Below are 19,591 nucleotides of genomic sequence, written 5' to 3'. Positions count from 1 at the left end.
TTTAAGGTTGTTGTGAAGATGAAATGAGATAATAATTATAAAGCATACTATATATATATATCTATATATCTATATACATACATATATATGTATATATATGAGGATTGCAAATAGCAGGTACTATATAAAATCCTAGCTGTATTTTTTAATATAAATGAATATATTTAAGTTGTTCAACTATTTGAAAAGCTGCCATGTGAAATAGGGATCATAGTTATTCTGCTTGGACACAGAAAGCAGATGGAAGAAAAATGAATGTAACAAGTAAGAGGTAATGAAAAACTTGACAATTAGAGATCGCTATAAGGCAAAAGGATGGTCTGAAGACACAGTGGTGGAGGGTGGAGTGTCATTTAACCAGCTTTTGTTAAAGGCATTCAAACTCTTTAGGCCTTGGTTGTCTCATCTGTAAAAAGTGTGTGTGTGTGTGTGTGTGTGGGCTGTGGAATAAATTGGCTTCCCAGGTCCCTTCTAACTAAAATCTATGTCCTACTAATCCCTAAATTGAGATCTTTGTTTCATTCTCTGTTTTTGTATCCTCGGTGTTTTGCATAGTAACTTGTTTGTAGTAGGTGATTAAGAAATGGTTATAACTTGATTTAATCTAGTAGTTAGTATAGTTTGACTCAAAGTAAACATTTAATTCATGTTTCTTAATGGACTGACTAACAACTTAACTGAACATTCTTATTTAAACTAGTTCTTTTTCAGTTGCACATTGGGCTGAAAGGCCTCAGGTTCTTCTAACTGAGATTTTGTGCTACTGTGAAAAATAGTTTATATTTATATAGAATTTTAAGGCTTTCAAAGAATTTAATTATTTTGTTTGAGTGTATTTTATATTCCTCTTTCTTGAAACTCTCTTCTCTTGGACTCTGTAACAATATACTACTATTTGACATCCCTTTTCCCTTATTGTATTTCTCTTACCTTTCTAATTTTTCCTTCCTAATACAGTAAAAGGAACTCTAACCTAGAAAGTATATGGAGGCATGGTTTTAAGGAAGTGTAACTATACTATAATAGAAACAAAATAGATTCAGCAGCTCAGGGACACACTGGACTCAGCAAGACTGAGTTCAAAATTGGTTTCAAATAATGACTGTGTTATCAGAGGCAAGTCAATTAACTAGTTTGCCTCAGTTTCCTCAGTTGCAAATGGAAACAATATAGCAACAACCTTCCAGTTTTGTTGTGTAGGTAAAATGACATGCTATTTGTACCTTAAAGCAAGTTATTTTTATTTGCTTGTATATGTGTGTGTTTGATGGTAATGGGGGCAGTAAATGTAAAGAAGGAAAACTGTTGGGTTTTTCTCCCTGGGAGAAGGCAGGTTTCTCGGGGAGGTTTTCTGGAGGCAACTTTAGTTTCAGGTAAGAGTAATAATCACCTCAAAATACAGCCAGGTGATAAAAATTCAGATCTTTTATTGTCTCCAATATAGCCCAGTTAGCTTAGAGGCCTATCTCTCTGCTTGGTTCCAAGAGTTCCCTCCGAATGTTTTCAAGTCCAAAGGTTAGTCCTTAAGCCTAGCCAGCCAAGTGGAAAATGGAACGGATCTCTCTTGCAGCTCTTGCAGCTTTGTCCTTTGCTTCTGCCTCTGCTTTCTTCAGCCTCTAAACCCCGTGTAATTCGGCTGAGTTCTCTCAAATGGGCTTATATATGACTCTTCTGAGAGAATGGGATTATGGGTTTTCTCTCAGAGTGCTCTCTGGCCCTAAGAGCTTCAAGGGAGGTGTGAATTTGGATATCTCATACTAAACCTCGAAATCTCCCAAAGATGTGAACTCCAATGAGTAAAGGTGTGAACACAAACATTGTATCAATTACATTGAGTTAACACTAGGATTCTAACATCGCCCTTGAGTTATCACCTTGTTTCTAGTTGAGTTAACACTAGGATTCCAATAGAAAACAGGGAAAATGGAGACAGGGCACATGAAAATACAAAAACATATTGAAGAAAATAGGGAAGATGAAAGATGTTTGGCCAGATGATCTTGCATTTTTCAACAAAATTAGTGGGAAGGCATTTATTCACTGTGTACATGTTTGTCTCTGGAGGAGAGTTTGGGGCCTTGAACTTGGAGGTGATTTGGAATAGCAGCTGGGAAATATGTTCTAGGGAATCATCAAGAGATGAAGGATCATTAAATAAAGGATATCACTGGGAGGTCCAGTTGAAGGGAGAGAGCATAGCTGAAGACTCTTGTTTCGAATGCTGGGATTGAATGTGTATTTTTCTTTGCAGGGTATGTCTCTTTGAATGAGAACAGAGCTCACTCTTAACTTATTCCTCGAATGGATGGAAAAAGGTTTTAGTTCTTCCTCTCAAAAAAAGGGCATTAGGGGCTCAAGACCTTGTACCCTGTGTTGGGAAAGCAGCGATTCACTTCAGGATGATGCTACTGGGAGGTGCAGCTAGAAGATAAGATGAAGTGAATCATGGGACTCTATAAGGACTCAGTCATCAGAAAAGAGGTGTGCCCAATCACACCAGGAACTGGGTTCTGGACTATCTCTCTGAAGAAAGGGAATGAGTACTGGGCTCTCTCTAGCTCTCTAACCCCTCTCCACTTGGGAGTGACTCCCAAGGTAGTGGGGACATAGTCCTGGACTATGAAGCTGGCTGCATCTCTTTCTACAATGTGACTGATGATTCCCATATTTGAACCTTCCAGGATACCTTTAGGGAGGCCCTATAGCCATGCATCTACCCTTCTGACCTCTTTCCATAGGAAAACATTGTCCCTATTATCATCCCCCAAAGGCAGGGGATTCTCAAACAAACTTCCTAAAGCCAAAAGAGAGCCTGGAAATTGTTCTGAGTAAGCATATATGGGCTCCTGAGGAGAAGTCATCTTATCCACAGCCCTCAGTACAAATGTGTTTGCCTTTCATCTTTGCTGGAAGACATTAAATCTTTAGGAGCTTCTCCTCAGCACAGGCTGAGAATTCTCCCATGTGTCCTTCTCCCTTCATATGCACATCTTCTCTCCTCCATTTGGTACAAGGCCTTTCCAGGACTACTGTAGTACCCACCTGTCACCCAACTCTCACCCATGTTTCCAAGAAGCTGTAGCATTCACAGCAAGGTAACAACTTCTTGAAAGATGGGCTAAACCAGGTTGCAGCTTACTGATGAGACTCAAACTTCTTGGTGACTTAGAGAGAAGTCTACCCCAACAATATAAAGATGACTTTCAGTGGAATGGGTAGAAGAGAACAATTTGTTCAACAGCCATGAAGGCAGCTAAAGCGACTCTGTGGAGCACTGAGAGCTTGGTTAGAAATCAAAGGTCCCAAGGTCATCTGCTGTATCCCGGGGCCATCATCAATCATCTTGACTTTTGTCTTGCCATTAGACTTCAGTTATTCTGGAAGAGAGAATAAGGATGATGAGTTTGTGCAACTCTGCCTCAGTTAAATCCAATCACTCTCAAGTCAAAATGTCATATATCATAGTTCCTCTTTGTAAATGAAGGATAATCACCAACAGCATCCTCCTAATCTGTTTGTTTCAACAGTGGGAATTCCTAGTGTACCTTTTCTATAACAGCTTTATTTGTTTTCTAGCTTTTTAACAATGGTCTTAAAAACAGCTATCCATTAGATACTAGCCCTTGGATTAAAAGAACCCCCTATTGTTTTCCAGGCAGAAGCATAAAAATAAATATTTTTATGGGAAATATTGGCTAGTTACCACAGTGAGCTAGCACTGCTGGCACCCAGAGTTTTGAGTAACTAATACATTTACACATACGCAGTTACATTTTTCAGTTGGTATCCAGTTCAAATGAAATCTTCACCATCCATATCATCAATCTGTTCAATTATATCAGCAAATATGTAGAAGCTTTCTAGAATTATCTGAGAGTGTACAATAAAGTTCACAAAACTAATCCTAGATTTTGATCACTAATTCCATTGTTAGCAATATAGCCTGATGGTATTGTCAAAATAAAAACAGAATGTCTTCAAAATTTTTCACAGCCACATTATGTATATTTGCAAAAATCTAGAAATGATTTTAAATCAGGGGCACATACTCATTTCCTCCATTTTGTTTTGTCTCATACAATTTATCTTTCTCAATATGGATTTCACTCAGTTGACAATGCTCACTCTATGACTATGATAAGTGCTTATAGTTAGTGGGAAGCAGAGATACATGTATGATACACATATGTGTATATATATGTACTACATATATATGCATGCACACACATATGTGGTCAAAAGACCTCTGTGACAGAGCATTTTTTCCTTTGATATTTCTTAGCATCCTTTGTCTTCTTATCATTCACTATACTCCTTTTCCTGGTCCTGGTCCCCATTAAATTCTCCTCTCTGCTCAATTTGTTCCTTCTCTGCTTTGTTTCTCACTACTGATGTTGATCCCCACTCCAGCTGATCTGAGCCTCTCTTTCTCTCTTTTTGACTCTTTCTACTGCTGCCACTAATGGGGATTATATAACATAAGCCTGGAAAGAGGAGCTGCAGAAGGTTTTATATGAGAAACCAGAGTGCTTAGATCTAATCTTCAGTATTATTTGATATTTATTGAAAATTAAAAGGTGCCTGGTAGTTGAGTTGTTATGAAGGTCTAAAGAGAAATGGTTTAGTTCAAGAATTTTGAAAGGTTAAAATTATGATATAAAAACAAAAAGAAGAAAAGAAGGAGAAATAAGAAAAAAAAGAGAAATCAGTGAAGGAAGAGAAGGGAGAAAGAAAAGGAAAATGAGAAGAATCCTAGCAATGGATATAATGACTCCTCGCTCCTTCCTTACTGACCAGAAGCACATTCATGTCTCCATCATCCTTAAAAAACTTTAATGTGGCTCTACCATACTTTCAGGTAAGAGTATTTTCTCTTTTCTCCTTAGCAAAGACTACATGCTCATTTTCTCCACTTCTCCCCCTTCCCTCTGCTTTACACTTTATGATCTGCATTCTAACCTTGTAACCAATCTCTTAGCCATTTATTCTGGTGGCCTTTTCTCCATCCTCATCCTCCTTGTCCTCTCTGCAATCTTTGCTATGGTTAATTGTTGCATCCTTCTGGATGCTGTGTTCTTGATGGCATTTCATGACATCATCCCTTCCAATCTCCTATCCATCTGATCACTCCTTCTCAGTCATCATCAATCATCATTCTATCCAAAGACTATATATATATATATATGGAATTTTCTTCTTTTCTTTCTTCATCTCCTTATCATTTGTCTGAGTGACCCATTGTGAATGCTTCCCTGTTCCCAGTGCCGTCGTCCATCTACTCTATATAATATCTTGTATGTACATGGTTATTTATATAGTTTCTCCACCAATGGAAATTTAAGATAGAGACAGATTTATTTTTTGAGCTTTCTTACTCAACACTTAGTACAATATTTTACATAGTGAGTACTTAGTAAATGCTTATATACTGATTGACTGTGATTTTGTCAAACGTATGTTTTGTGCTGAATAGTACTTTTTGTATGTTCTCTTAATGTTGTCTTGACAGCCAATGATTAGCTCATTTTTCTATGGCTAGGATTCTTCTCGTTTTCCTTTTTTTGTCTTCTTCCTTCTCTTCCTTCACTACTTTCTCATTTTCCTTATTTCTCCTTCTTCTCTTTTGTATTTAGACCAAGTTTTTAATTTTTCAAAATTCTTGAATTAAAACTTTCCTCATTAGACCTTCATAACAACTCAACTACCAGGCAGCTTTTAATTTTCAGTAAATGTCATTATGTTTATTAGATAAATGAGAAAATTGAGACAGAGAGACTAAAAGCCTGGGACTTGCTTTATTCATCTGTAATTGAGAGATTTGGACTAAATGGCCTCTGGGGCCACTTCTAGATTTAAATTTTTGACATTCTCTAATCTAATAATTGGCTTTGGGTTAGATAAAAATAATTCATTCCAAGTTCACAAGGGGCCTTTAAATATTGAGATTGATTATATGCTTTTTTCACTGGTGCCCTATGGAAATGTATACTTGCTACTGAGAAATGGCTTCTTCCAGTGGAGAAGAATCAACAATATCTGTATTTCAGATAGGCTAACCCCAACTCTTACAATTTCTCTATATGAACTTAGGTGAAACATTCTAGGTTTGAATTTATATATTAAAAAATATTTTTACCATTGTTTTAAAAATGAAAATTAACAAAGTTTAAGAAATTGAATTGGCTCTTTATGCTATTTATTCATATGCCATCTACGTGCCGTTGTGACTAGAGGAGAAGCTGAGTTCTCAAAGAGTAAGCCAATGAAGTACAACATATGTCCAGTGGTGGATTGGAACCTGAAGTTCAATTTAGCTAAGTTTGAAGATAAGAGCAATTAGATTGCACAGTGAATTGAATGCTTGACCTAGAACTGGGAACATCTTAATTAAAATCTGATCTCAGACATCTATTAGGTGTATGACTCTGGACAAGTCACTTAAATCCTGCCTGCATAAAGCTGGAGAAAAAATGGCAACCATTTTAGTATTTTTGCCAAGAAATCCGTGGACAGTTGTGGTACCAAAGCCTTGGACATGATTAAAAACCAGTAACAACAAAATTTGGATATGCAGTCAGAAGCTTATCCAGTTAGATAGAGTATTTTTTAAAAATTGAATATATATGTATATGTGTGTATTTATAGAATATATTTTATTCATCCATTTACTAAGACACAGAAGGCCTATAATTTCCATTGTATTATGAAGTCATGGTAAGATGATGAAGTCACAAATTTTTTCATTTATTGAAAACTGTATGACAATAAACACTTGCAGTTACCTTTTGATTATATATGGTAAGACAGATGTTAGAAAGGGAAGTTTTTCAATGTGAAAATGAAATCAATAATGCTCCAGTGATCTCAAAAGATTTTATTTTTAGGGCCTGTGTCTATATCAACAAATGAGGAGGAGTGTGGTCCATTCTGAAGAAGATCCTTTCAGATACTGTAGTTTAATATTCTTTCTCTGGTTTCTTTGCTTTTGAAGTTTTTTCTTGCTTTGGTCTAGATTCCTAGGCTGAGAATCTTCCATCTGTCAATATTAGCATCCTAGATTTCTTTTCACCCTCCAGTTTTGAATGGCTGAAACTCTGATTTGTACATAAACCAGAGCAACATGCAAAGCCTCCTTCATCCCCCTGATGGTTATGTCTTTTTTGTAGCTTTTTCTGCCTGTTTTACCTTCCTCATCTGCTTCTTTCTCTTAACAGCACTTTCTCTTTGTGTGAAGTTAACTAAAGGTAGGCCTTCAACCAGTCCTGTCTACTCAGAAGAGTTTGATGAGTCTGTCTTATAGAAAAACCCATTAATGGGGTGGTCAAGGGAGAGGCCAGATCCAGCTGGAGTGTCCCTTTTGATGTTTTTTCCTGAAATGGAGCTGGCAAAAAAGCAAGAGCTGCTTATATATGGACACATTGACATAGTGATGCTCCATGTAGGCTCAGCAGGGGCAGCAGAAGACTAGCTTATGAATTATTTTTTTTTTATGAGAGCTTTTTAAAATGCCTTACTATCACATACAATGGAGTGTAACAGAAGGACATCAAAAGAGACAGAGTCATTTAACTCTGACAACAGCTTCGTGAATTTGAAGTTCTGGTTGGACACATTTCCTCCTACTCCCCAATGTGGAGAATTTGGGCCAAGGATCACTGTGAAAGTGACCTGTTTGTTGGGGGGTTGAATACTTGTGCAGTATTTCTAATTTCCATTAAATGGTTTCTCCTGGTGAGTATAACACATTTCTCCCTCAAAACCCCAGAGTTCCTTATACAAATGAAATTTCAGGTCCAGTGAAAAAATATAATATACATTACATATATGTCTATCACTTTATATAAATGTATATATGTACTATATATTGTGTGTATATGTGCACAAACACAAAATACATATAATGTACACATAGAATGAAAACCAATGTATCTATATGTTTGCACACATATGCATAACTATTGCCATCTAAATTTAAATAGACACATATATGTGTGTAGATATATGGACACATGTTTATGCGTACATATACACATATACTCACATACAAATACATGATGATGAGTACAGAGGTGAATCATATTTAAAGTAACAATCAAAGACATTGGAGCTGAGCAGTTAAGTTCTTTAGATATCAGAATGAAGACTTTACTTTTCACCCTAGAGTTAATAGAGATCTCCTAAAAGTTGGGGCAGGGTGCTGATGTGGTTTAACATGGGCTTTCAGAATTCTGAAAATCCACAATATATGAAATTGACTAAAGAGAGAATGAATAGCGTGGATTTTTCTCCTGACAAAAAACAATTCCAGTCTAGGGAAAGAATGAGAACAAATATTATTAAATATTTACTATCTGGCACATTATAAATATTATTTCATTCCTAAATATCAATCATTTATAAATATTATTTCATTTGATCTTCACAACAACCTCAGGAGTTGTGTATTATTATTATCCTCCTTTTACATTTGAGGAAAGTGAGGCAAACAGGGAATAAATGACTTGTCCAAGGTCACACAACTGGTAAGTGCCTAAGATCAGATTCACATTTACCTCTTCTGGACTCTGGATCTAATGTTCTATCCAATATCCAGCTTGCTTTCCATTTAGCCGTATCTGTTAATGCAATTGTGTGTACTCTGTTAAAAATGGCTCAATTATCACGTAAGGTTATACTTTAACTTTTTCACTTTCTTTTTCCAGCAAGTCAGAAAAGACTTTCAGGAAAGAGGATTTCCAAGCCATGACAGTAGCTCTTTTGGAAGACACAGTGGCCTTTCCAAACCAGATATTCTGGACAGCCATGTAACCTCATCATTCAGGTTGTGTCTCTAAAGGGAGACATGTTTTCAGCAGCCTCAGACATTTACTAGCCATGTGATCTTGGGCAAGTCACTTGATCCTGTTTGCTTCAGTTCCTTATCTGTAAAATGAAGTGGAAAAAATGGCATTCCACTCCATATCTTTGCCAAGAAAACCCCAAATGGGTCACAAAGAATTGGATATGACTAAAATGACTGAACATCAGCAATAACCATGTTCCAGTCACTGTCCTAAGCACTGAGGCTACAAATATAAACAAAAAAGAACATTGTCCTTATGTTTAAGGTCAGAGGTAAACCACCAAAAACGAGGAGACTTGGCAATATCTGAGGTTGTTGTCAATATTTGAAAAGTCAAAAACCGAGTTGAGAGGTAAGTTGAGAGAGTCAGAGTGAGTCTCTTCCTAAAATGGAGGCTCCAGGAATAATTTATATGTAGAAAAAGGGTACAACAATAATCAATTTGTTTAATGGGCTTTCAAGTGTACAAAGTACTGCCTTGACAACATCAGGTAGAATATTTTATAACTGAGGATTGAAGTGGGGGACTTCTAAGGGCACCTCTAAAGAAATATCAATTGATCCCTAAAATTGGCTAAGTAGGAAAAACACAGCATGGATTTTCTATTGAGGAAAGATAACTTGGATTGACCCTTTATGATAAATAAATGACTCTGTGTTTGAGGGACAAAGGTCCCAAGGTACACAGTCCGCAAATTTTCTGCTTTCATTTTCCACTGGAGCTTGGCAGATGGCATGCTTCAGGAGAGCCTGGGCAGTTTGGTGGTCTTATCAAGATAGCCAGGTCTCTGAAGAGGAGGATTCTATTTTAGTGACGACTAATAGAAACTATGACTTTTAGCTGGGATTGAAGGAATCTCAGAATTTATTGAATTCATTTCCCTTTTCATTCAAACGAAGAAAATAAGTCAGAGAAGTTAAATGACTTGCCCATAGTCATAGCTACAGTGTCTCTGATGGGATGATATTGAGATGGAATGCCTCTTTCTTCAAGATTTGTCCTTTGTCTTCTTGCTCCTGCTTCCCTGGTCAGTTTCAGGTAAGTAGGGGATGTTGCCGAATTCATAGCCACCTGGCTGGTCCCTCCAGGGAGAGATTCCCTATGTCTCTAGGCCTCTCTATAGCTTTTTGGTTCTAAATCTCTCTTTTACCTTTCTTTGATGTTTAATATTTTCTAAGTGAAAGAGGATGGGGGTGATTAAGAAAGAATAATTGTGTTTAGTTACATTTCTATTTCAGATTCCAATCAAGGCAATGTCTTCATATCTTTATTAGATCCTGTCATGTTTGAAACTGCTCCTGACTATGGGATTTCAAAGTGATTTTGATGATCTTGATCAAAAGATATAGTCTTATTGGTTAATTCCATTTATTTGCTTTTCTGGGACATCCTGAAAGGGGTGCAGGGTCTTAAGTCACTCAAACCATGTGTCTCTTTTCACCTCCCAGCCTCTTTACTCACCTTAAAATGAACATTGAGGTTAGATTGAATGTGGTAGCAAAGTCACAAATAGGTGTCCTGGGAGCTGCTTTTGGGAAGGCTTCCTCTTTGCCTGGTTCGTTCCAGTTTTTCATTTTTAATTTTGTTGCTAGATCATCAGTGGCCCCAATCAGGCTGAATCGTTTTACAAAAAAGTTATTTTACAAAATCTTTATTTTTGCCATCTTGAGGGTCTACAAGAACACTGTAATCATTCAGTTTATGATGTCCATTTCAAAGAGATGTGAGTTCTTTCATTAGAATGTGAATTTCTAAGGATAGGGATCGTGCTTTTGCATTTTTTTATCCCTGAGTTTAGCAAAGCGCCTGTCACATAGTAAGTGCTTAGCAAATGTTTGCTGATAGTGTCATTACTTGTACAACTTTTCCTAAGGAGAACCAGAAGATGGACACTACAATTCACCTCATCCCTCTTTCTCTTATCCTATCATACCCCTCCCAGCTTTATTGTAGGCATACCACCTCTGGAAATCAATAAGCTAACTTTGCTTGTACAGCTCTAATTAGAAAAACTCTTGTTGTTGTAGCCCTTAAGCTCTCGTGCCAAGGTCAGTGTTCCCCTTCCCTAACAGTCAAAGTTCTGTCAGACCATTCCATACTCTCTTATACCTGGGATTTCTGCCATTCAGGCACAACACCTTAACCACAAGGCAGATTTTAGGAGTAATACCTCTGGCAGTGATTTCATGTGTGTTTCGCCTTGAACTATTCCCCCACCATTCCAGAATATGCAATAATGCTACTTTGTACTTTGGTATCATTGTCTTTTTCTTCATCCTGGACTCTTTTTACCTTTTTCCCCTTACTGATGCTTTGCAGAAATGCTTTTCTATTCCTAGAATGTATTTTTTCGAAGTTCACCTAGTAAATGCCTGTCTATCTCACAAAACCCAACTTAAATGCTCTCTCATCCTCCAAGGAGACTTCCCTAATACTCCTTCTTTTAAGAATTTTTTTCCCAGTACTTTGCTTTATAATTACTTAGTATGTATTTACAGTGTGACATTTAATGATATTTCCCCCTGTATTTCTTTCTTTTCTTCCAGCAAGAATATAAGATCTTTGAGGTCAATGACAATCTGTCACCTAAACAGTGAGATCATTTGTATAGAAGAACCTCATTTTGCTTTGTCACAAGAAGGTTTTTTAATAAGTATTGGTTATTAGATTATTAATTTAGAATTGGTCATTTTTATCTGGATCTTGTGGGTTTCAATTTCTAAAAGACCATTTCTTTCAAAATTTTATTTTATTTTATTTTTAGTTTGGAAAGTAAAACAAACATTTTCATAACACAACATCATAAAAGAGATAATTGTAGATGAAAATGCAACTCTATCTTGTATAACTTTCTATTTCTTTTAACATTTAATGAAGTTCTCATGTAAATTTCTTTTTTTTTTTTTTTACTTTCTCCCCCTCTATTCTTTACTCTAGAGAAGACTACTATTAGACAGAAATAAGCATACATTATTCATGACCAGATGGATGTAAAAGAGAATGCTATTAACATTTCCTCTTTTAATAATCTAAACAATTTGTATTTTTTTACATATTGTCTTTCACTTAATTTTTGAAATGTATTGATATATAACTGTGTAAAATAATTCTTTATAATAAGTCCTATAATTTCATCTTTGTTACTGTTACATTGACTTTTTTCATTTTTGTACTAGTGATTTGGTTTTCTTTTTTATTTTAAAAAATGAATTTATCTAATGTTCTATCCATTATAGTGTTATTGTCATTCTTTATAATCAAATTATTGGTTGTTTCTAAGATCTGTTTTTTTAAAAAAAACTCATTATTTAAGATGTTTTTAATTGTCAATTAGCTTTTAATCAATGTTTCTATGGTTCCTTATAACATATTTCTGCTTTTCTGCTTTTGACTGAAAAATTTTTATATCCTAATATATGATCAGTTTTTGTAAATGTACTGTTTCCTGCTAAGAAAAGGTATATTGCTTTCTATTTTCATTCAGTGTGCTCCAGATGTGTATTCTATCTAGCTAATTTAAAATTATATCAATTTCTTACACTTCTTTTTTACTTATTCCTTGGTTTTTTCCTTGGCATAGGACAACAGATTTATCTATTTCTGGGAGGCAAAGATATTAATAAATAGTATTATTATACTACACTCTCTATCTGTAAATCACTTAACTTTTCTTTTAAAAAAGTAAATATGGTATTTGATGTATATAGATTTAATACTGATATTACTTCATTGTCTATGGTAACTTTTACCTAAATGTAATTATTCTAGTAATCTCTTTCAATTAAATCTAATTTCAGCTTTATTTTTGTCTCACCAATGTTTGCCACCTCTTTCTGTTTTTCTTGCATTAGCTAAAGCAAAATAAATTCTCCCATTCTTCACTTTAATTGTGTGTATTCCATTCTTAAATGTGTTTCTTGTAAATAACATCTTGTTAAATTCTGATTTTTAATTCATTCTGCTATTCATTTCCATTTCTTGGATGAGTTTATTCCATTCCCATTCACAGTTTTATTATTATTTGTGAATTTACCTCTATCTAATTTTTACTCTTATCTTTCTAATTCTCTTTATTTTACCCTTACAATAGTTACAATAGTATCTCCAATTACCCTTTTATTCTTTATTCTACCCACTCCTTTAATGGTCCTTTTCTTCTCTTCCCCCTCATCTTCCTAAATCTGAATTCACATTCTAAAATTGCCCTCCATATCCTGTCCCCCAGTCCTTTCACCTCTCTACAAATTTAGAAGACTTTCACATTCCTTCAGAAGTACATGTTCTTTCCTTTTCAAACAAATCTGATGAAAGTAAGGTTCCAACATTACCAGCCCTCCATCTCCATCTACTTCATCTGTATCTGTGTTTCTTTTCACACCCCATTTTATGAGATAATGCTCCTTTTGACCTGTGAATATCTGATTAAAAATACACTCTGTGATACATGATTCACCCCCCAATCTTTCTAACTACCCTAACAATGGTGACAGTCTTAAGATAACATTTCCATATATATGTGAACAATTTGATGTAAATGAGTGCCTTGTAATTAATATTTAATGTTTTACTTATGCTTCTTCTGGCTCTTTTATTTTCAATATTCTAATTGATTTTTAGTCTTTTAGTTCATTGAAGTGTTCTTTTTAATTTTTTTCTTCAGATTAAGCTCAGCTTTGTTGGGTAACTTATTCTTTTTAAAAAATTTATGATAGCTTTTTATTTCCAAGATATATGCATGGGTAATTTTGCAGCATTGACAATTGCAAAACATTTTGTTCCAATTTTTTTCCCCTCTTTCTCCCCACTCCCTCCCCCAGATGGCAGGTAGACCAATACATGTTAAATATGTTAAAGTATATGTTAAATACAATATATGTATACATATGCATACAGTTATTTTGCTGTAGAAGAAGAATCAAATTTTCAGATAGTGTACAATTAACCTGTGAAGGAAATCAAAAATAAAGGGATTGGGAATTCTATGAAGTGGTTCACACTCATTTCCCAGAGTTCTTTCACTAGGTGTAGCTGGTTCAGTTCATTACTGCTCTATTGGAACTGATTTGATTCATCTCATTGTTGAAGATGGCCACGTCCATCAGAATTGATCATCATATAGTATTGTTGTTGAAGTATATAATGATCTCCTGGTCCTGCTCATTTCACTCAGCATCAGTTCATGTAAGTTTCTCCAGGCCTTTCTGAAATCATTCGGCTGGTCATTTCTTACCTAACAGTAATATTCCATAACATTCATATACCACAATTTATTCAGTCATTCTCCAATTGATGGGCATCCATTCATTTTCCAGCTTCTAGCCACTACAAAGAGGGCTGCCACAAACATTTTGGTACATGTAGGTACCTTTCCCTTCTTTATGATTTCTTTGGGATATAAGCTCAGTAATAACACTGCTGGATCAAAGGGCACGCACAGTTTGATAACTTTTTGAGCATAGTTCAAAATTACTCTCCAGAATGGCTGGATGTATTCACAATTCCACCAACAATGTATCAGTGTCCGAGTTTTCCCACATCCCCTCAAACATTCTGCCTTATCTTTCCCTGTCATTCTAACCAATCTGACAGGTGTGTAGTGGTATCTCAGAGTTATCTTAATTTGCATTTCTCTGATTAATATTGACTTGGAGCATCTTTTCATACGGCTAGAAATAGTTTCAATTTCTTTGAGAATTGTTGTTCATATCCTTTGACCATTTATCAATTGGAGAATGACTTGGTTTCTTATAAATTAGAGTCAATTCTCTATATATTTTGGAAATGAGGCCTTTATTAGAACCTTTGACTGTTAAAATATTTTCCCAATTTATTGCTTCCCTTCTAATCTTATCTGCATTAGTTTTGTTTGTACAAAAGCTTTTTAATTTGATATAATCAAAATTTTCCATTTTGTGATCAATAATGATCTCTAGTTCTTCTTTGGTCATAAATTCCTTCCTCCTCCACGGGTCTGAGAGGTAAACTATCTTATGTTCTTCTAATTTATTTATAATCCTATTCTTTATGCTAGGTCATGAACCCATTTTAACCTTATCTTGGTGTACGGTGTTAAGTGTGGGTCAATGCCTAATTTCTGCCATGCTAATTTCCAATTTTCCCAGCAGTTTTTGTTAAACAGTGAATTCTTATCTCAAAAGCTGGGATCTTTGGGTTTTTCAAACACTAGATTATTAAAGTTATTGGCTATTTTGTCCTTTGAACCTAATCTATTCTGCAGATCAACTAGTCTATTTCTTAGCCAATACCAAATGGTTTTGCTAACCATGCTTTATAATATAATTTTAGATCTGTGGGTAACTTATTCTTGGTTGCAACTCCAAGTCTTTTACTTTTGGAAATAGAATGTTCTAAGACCTCTAGTTTTTAGTGTAAATGTTGCTAGGTCTTGTGAAATCCTGGCTTGTTGGAATACTCGGGAGCCACCAGACAGTGGCTGCTGGAGATCCAATGCAGAATGGATCTCTTCTTGTGAGAGGGTGATACAAAGAGGCTGAGAGACAGTTGCTGTTCACTGACCTCTCTCCTCTTCCCTCTGCCTCCAATTTATCTCATTCCCAGTCTACAACACCTGTGTCAGCAAAGGCTGCCTTTCAACTCCTTCAGATGTTATGATCCACAGCTATGGAGGCTCTTGGAGAATAGATCTGTTCCATAATACTGGCTATATCTCTGCAGTGTTTAAATTGTATTTTTTTCTTGTTGCTTAAAATATTTTCTCCTTAATCTAGGAATTTTGAAATTTGAATATGATGATACTGTAAATTTTCCTTCTGGGATCTTTTTGAGGTGATGAATGATACATTTGTTTTTCTATTTCCCTCTTTACCCACTTGCACTAGAATTTCAGAGGAATTTCTCTTAATGATTTCTTGTAACATGATATCAAAATTCTATTTGTTATCATAACTTTCAGTTAATCTGAATATAAGAATTTATATTGCATATCCTCAAACTTTTCTCATTATCAGTTATTTTTCTAAAGTACATTTGAGATTCTCTTTTATTTTTTCTAGTTTTATTATTTCTTGATGTCTTAAATATTCATTTTTTTCTTGCCCAATGCCAGCTTTCAAGGAATTATTTTCTTCTCTAAGACTTTGGATGTCTTTTTCCAATCGATTTATTTTGTTTTAATAATTTTCATGCATTGTTTCCCCTTTATTATTTTCTTGGTCTCTGTTATTTATTTTTTGAATTCCTTTTTAAGTTATTCTAAGGACTCTTTTTAGACTTGCAACCATTTGACATTACTCTTTGGGTTAGGAGTGGCTTAATTTTTTTAGCCTCATTATCTTTCTCTAAATATGAACTCAAATCATCTTTTACACATACTAACTATTTATGGGTAGGGTTTTTTCCTTTGCTTACTCATTTTTACTTTTGTTTTGTTTTATTTTTAATAGCTTATTCTGTCTGGAGTCTCAATTTCAGGCACTTCTCACCTCTCCTAAGCCACAGTTAGGACCTCCAACCTTGCCGTCCTTAAAATGTTCTTGCTCCCTCTAGCAAAATGCTCACTATGAGAACATGTGCTCACTTAGCCTCTCCCACAGACATAGCCCAGGGTTACATCTGCTCAACACTGCTAGATCTGGCATCCAAGAATTTCTTTTCAATCCTGATTGCAAATTGTCATTGTCTTGTTCCGAATTTTGTCAAAATAAACAATAATTAAATTTATATGACTGGTCTTATTGACATGCCAGAGTATGAATCTGACAATTTCACAATAAATTGCTAGTGAGTTTGATTTCACCTTGTAATTTCCACTTTCATTTCTCACACCTCCCTTCAAATGTGAACTGAGAATTAGTGTCCTTGCATACAAGGGCTATCAATGACTTATTTATGTGGGTTGAAATAGCAAGTTTAAACTATAGGTATGGTGAATAGAGACAATCCCATGATTTTTTTATCCATTCCTTTATTCCCCCCAAAAGTGTTAAAAAACTGTTAAAAAAACATTAATATGACCATTCAACAGGAAAAATCATTTCCTTTAGATAGAATATTTTATAAAAATTAACACAATTGTAATTTGGTCCTTTTCTAATAAGTTCTTAACTGTCTTCCATCCTTAACCTAATGTTGTCCTTATTTTTAACTTAATCAAGAAGTAATATTCAAATTTAACCCCCATCTTTTTTCTATCATTATTACCTCTCCAGAGACTAGTTCATCCCTCTGGGACATCACCTTTAGGATTTTCTATCATTAAAAATTTTTCTGTGTTCTCACATATATAAGAAGTTATTTTTTTGTTTTGTTTTGTTTTGTTTGTCAGCTCTCTGGGGTTTATTCCCTTTCATTTTCTGGTGTCAACCAATCAGTTCTTTATTATTATTATTATTATTATTATAACTTTTTATTGACAGAGTCCATGCCTGGGTAATTTTTTTACAACATTATCTCTTGCACTTACTTCTGTTCTGACTTTTCTTCTCCCTCCCTTCACCCCCTCCCCCAGATGACAAGCAGTCCTATACAAGTTAAATATGTCATAGTGTATCTTAGACACAATATATGTGTGCAGAACCAAACAGTTCTCTTGTTGCACAGGGAGAATTGGAGTCAAAAAGTAAAAATAACCTGGGAAGAAAAACAAAAATACAAGCAGTTTACCTTCATTTCCCAGTGTTCTTTCTTTGGGTGTAGCTGCTTCTGTCCATCCTGAGTTAGATCTCTTTGTTGAAGAAATCCATTTCCATCAGAATATATCCTCATACAGTATCATTGTGGAGGTATATAATGATCTCCTGGTACTGCTCATTTCACTTAGCATCGGTTCATGTAAGTCTCGCCAATCCTCTCTGTATTCATCCTGCTGGTCATTTCTTACAGAACAATAATATTCCATAACATTCATATACCACAATTTACCCAACCATTCTCCAGTTGATGGGCATCCATTCATTTTCCAGTTTCTAGCCACTACAAACAGGGCTGCCACAAACATTTTGGCACATACAGGTTCCTTTCCCTTCTTTAATATCTCTTAACCAATCAGTTCTTAAGTGATGATTTTAATTTTCCCTCACAACTTCATCATTGCATCCCGTTAATCAAGAAAGACAAAGTAGGATTAAGTTTAGACTGGTCTGAGATTAAGAAAAATGTGGGTCCTATATGCAAATTTATCTTCTAAGAAGATAAGACACTATTTCTGTCTTGAACCCACTCTTTCCCTTTCTGACTTGAGGTCAAATCCTAAAACAGGATTTGAACTCAGTGTCCCTTACTGTACCTTATATTACATATAAATTTTATCTTTTATGATCTCTCTTATACCAAGTTTGGTTAAGAATTTGCTTTCTAGCCATATTTCTTTACTCATCCCCCTCGATTTGTAATAGACAGACAACTATTCATTTCTAACTTATTATGGTATCTAACTTAAGGTCAAAAGAAGTATTTTATGCAATTTAATTATACTCTTATTTTCATTTTTCAGATGGCTGATTTGACTATATCTAGAGATCATTAAAATCTCTAAGGATTTAAGGAGAAGCTGGGACAGAGAAGAAATCTGTTAGCCACCCTAATTTTAATTGCATGCATGTTTAGGATAATTTGTACCTGCTTGACCTTTGACATTATCCCATCATTCTTAGTTCTCTTTCTTTCATTGAGAAAAGTGAAGAGGAGAGTTCCCTATTGCTGGGGCTGTCCAACCAGTAGATGGAAAGGTACTGCTTAGAAATAACGTGGGAGTGCTTATTGTGTAAAGATAGGGAGTGTGACTCCCATTGATAGGGAGTATCATTCCTTCAGATGATAAAATTCTGTGCTTTATCAAATGAGGTCTGGGATTGGATTATTTCTGAATGTATTTTTCCACATCTAAATATTCATGTCTTGCTATGATATGGTCATACTATACGGTTCTATTTTACCTCAATTCTTGAATTAATCTTAGGTTCTCCTCTGACTTTGTCTATATTTTCCAGGGAAATTCACTGTGATAGGACCACAACAACCAATCATTGCCCTGGTGGGCGGCGAGGCCATATTCCCATTGCACCTTTCTCCCCAAATGGATACCCAGGACATGGATGTGATGTGGTTGTATGGAGAGTCCTCAGAACTGGTGCATCGCTATAAATATCAGCAGGATTATCTGAAACATCAGCACCAAAAATATAAAGGGAGGACAGAATTTCTTCGAGATGGCATTTCCAGTGGGAGTGTGGCCTTGAAGCTTCATCATATTCGTCTCTCTGATGAAGGGAAGTATTGGTGTTTATTTGAAAATTCTAGAACTCTTAGGGAAGCAGAATACCAAGTGTATGTAGCAGGTGAGTTTGTGCCAGGTGTCCTGGGGCATGTCTGGGTAGGGGAGCAATTGTGCTGTTTTTCTATTGGGAATGCAAAGAATCCTAAACATCATGCCAGAGGGACAGGGCAGGGCAGATGTGATCTAAATTTATTTTGGTCAGAGCCAGCTGACTGAACTGGGAGTATCTGAAGGACTAATCTGAGAATGAAGTTTAAGGGTTAAGAGAGTGAAGAGTACACAAGAGCTTAGATATAATAATTCATTTCTTGCACATGAACATAGGCAAAGAACATTTCTGGGGAAGCAACTAGAGGAAGTCATGGTGACAAAGATACTTAGTCAAATGTGGGGCTTTAAGTAATAAGTTTTGCTCATTGTAGTCTGTGTTGACCACTTCAATGCCTTTTAAATTGAGAGAAACAATATCTTATGAAAACAAAATAGAATGAAC

At 35.4% G+C, this 19,591-nt stretch overlaps 1 protein-coding gene across 1 annotated transcript in view; it reads left to right on the top strand.

Moving 5' to 3' along the window:
- LOC127540546 (butyrophilin-like protein 9) overlaps positions 1-19,591 on the top strand; it is a 229,211-nt gene that overhangs the window by 120,655 nt on the left and 88,965 nt on the right. The gene's annotated exons all lie outside the window — the stretch shown is intronic.

Source organism: Antechinus flavipes, chromosome 6 (assembly GCF_016432865.1).
Source record: "Antechinus flavipes isolate AdamAnt ecotype Samford, QLD, Australia chromosome 6, AdamAnt_v2, whole genome shotgun sequence".
Taxonomy (NCBI): domain Eukaryota; kingdom Metazoa; phylum Chordata; class Mammalia; order Dasyuromorphia; family Dasyuridae; genus Antechinus; species Antechinus flavipes.
Note: the sequence above shows the minus strand (reverse complement) of the source record. Positions and strands in the feature narration are given on the sequence as shown.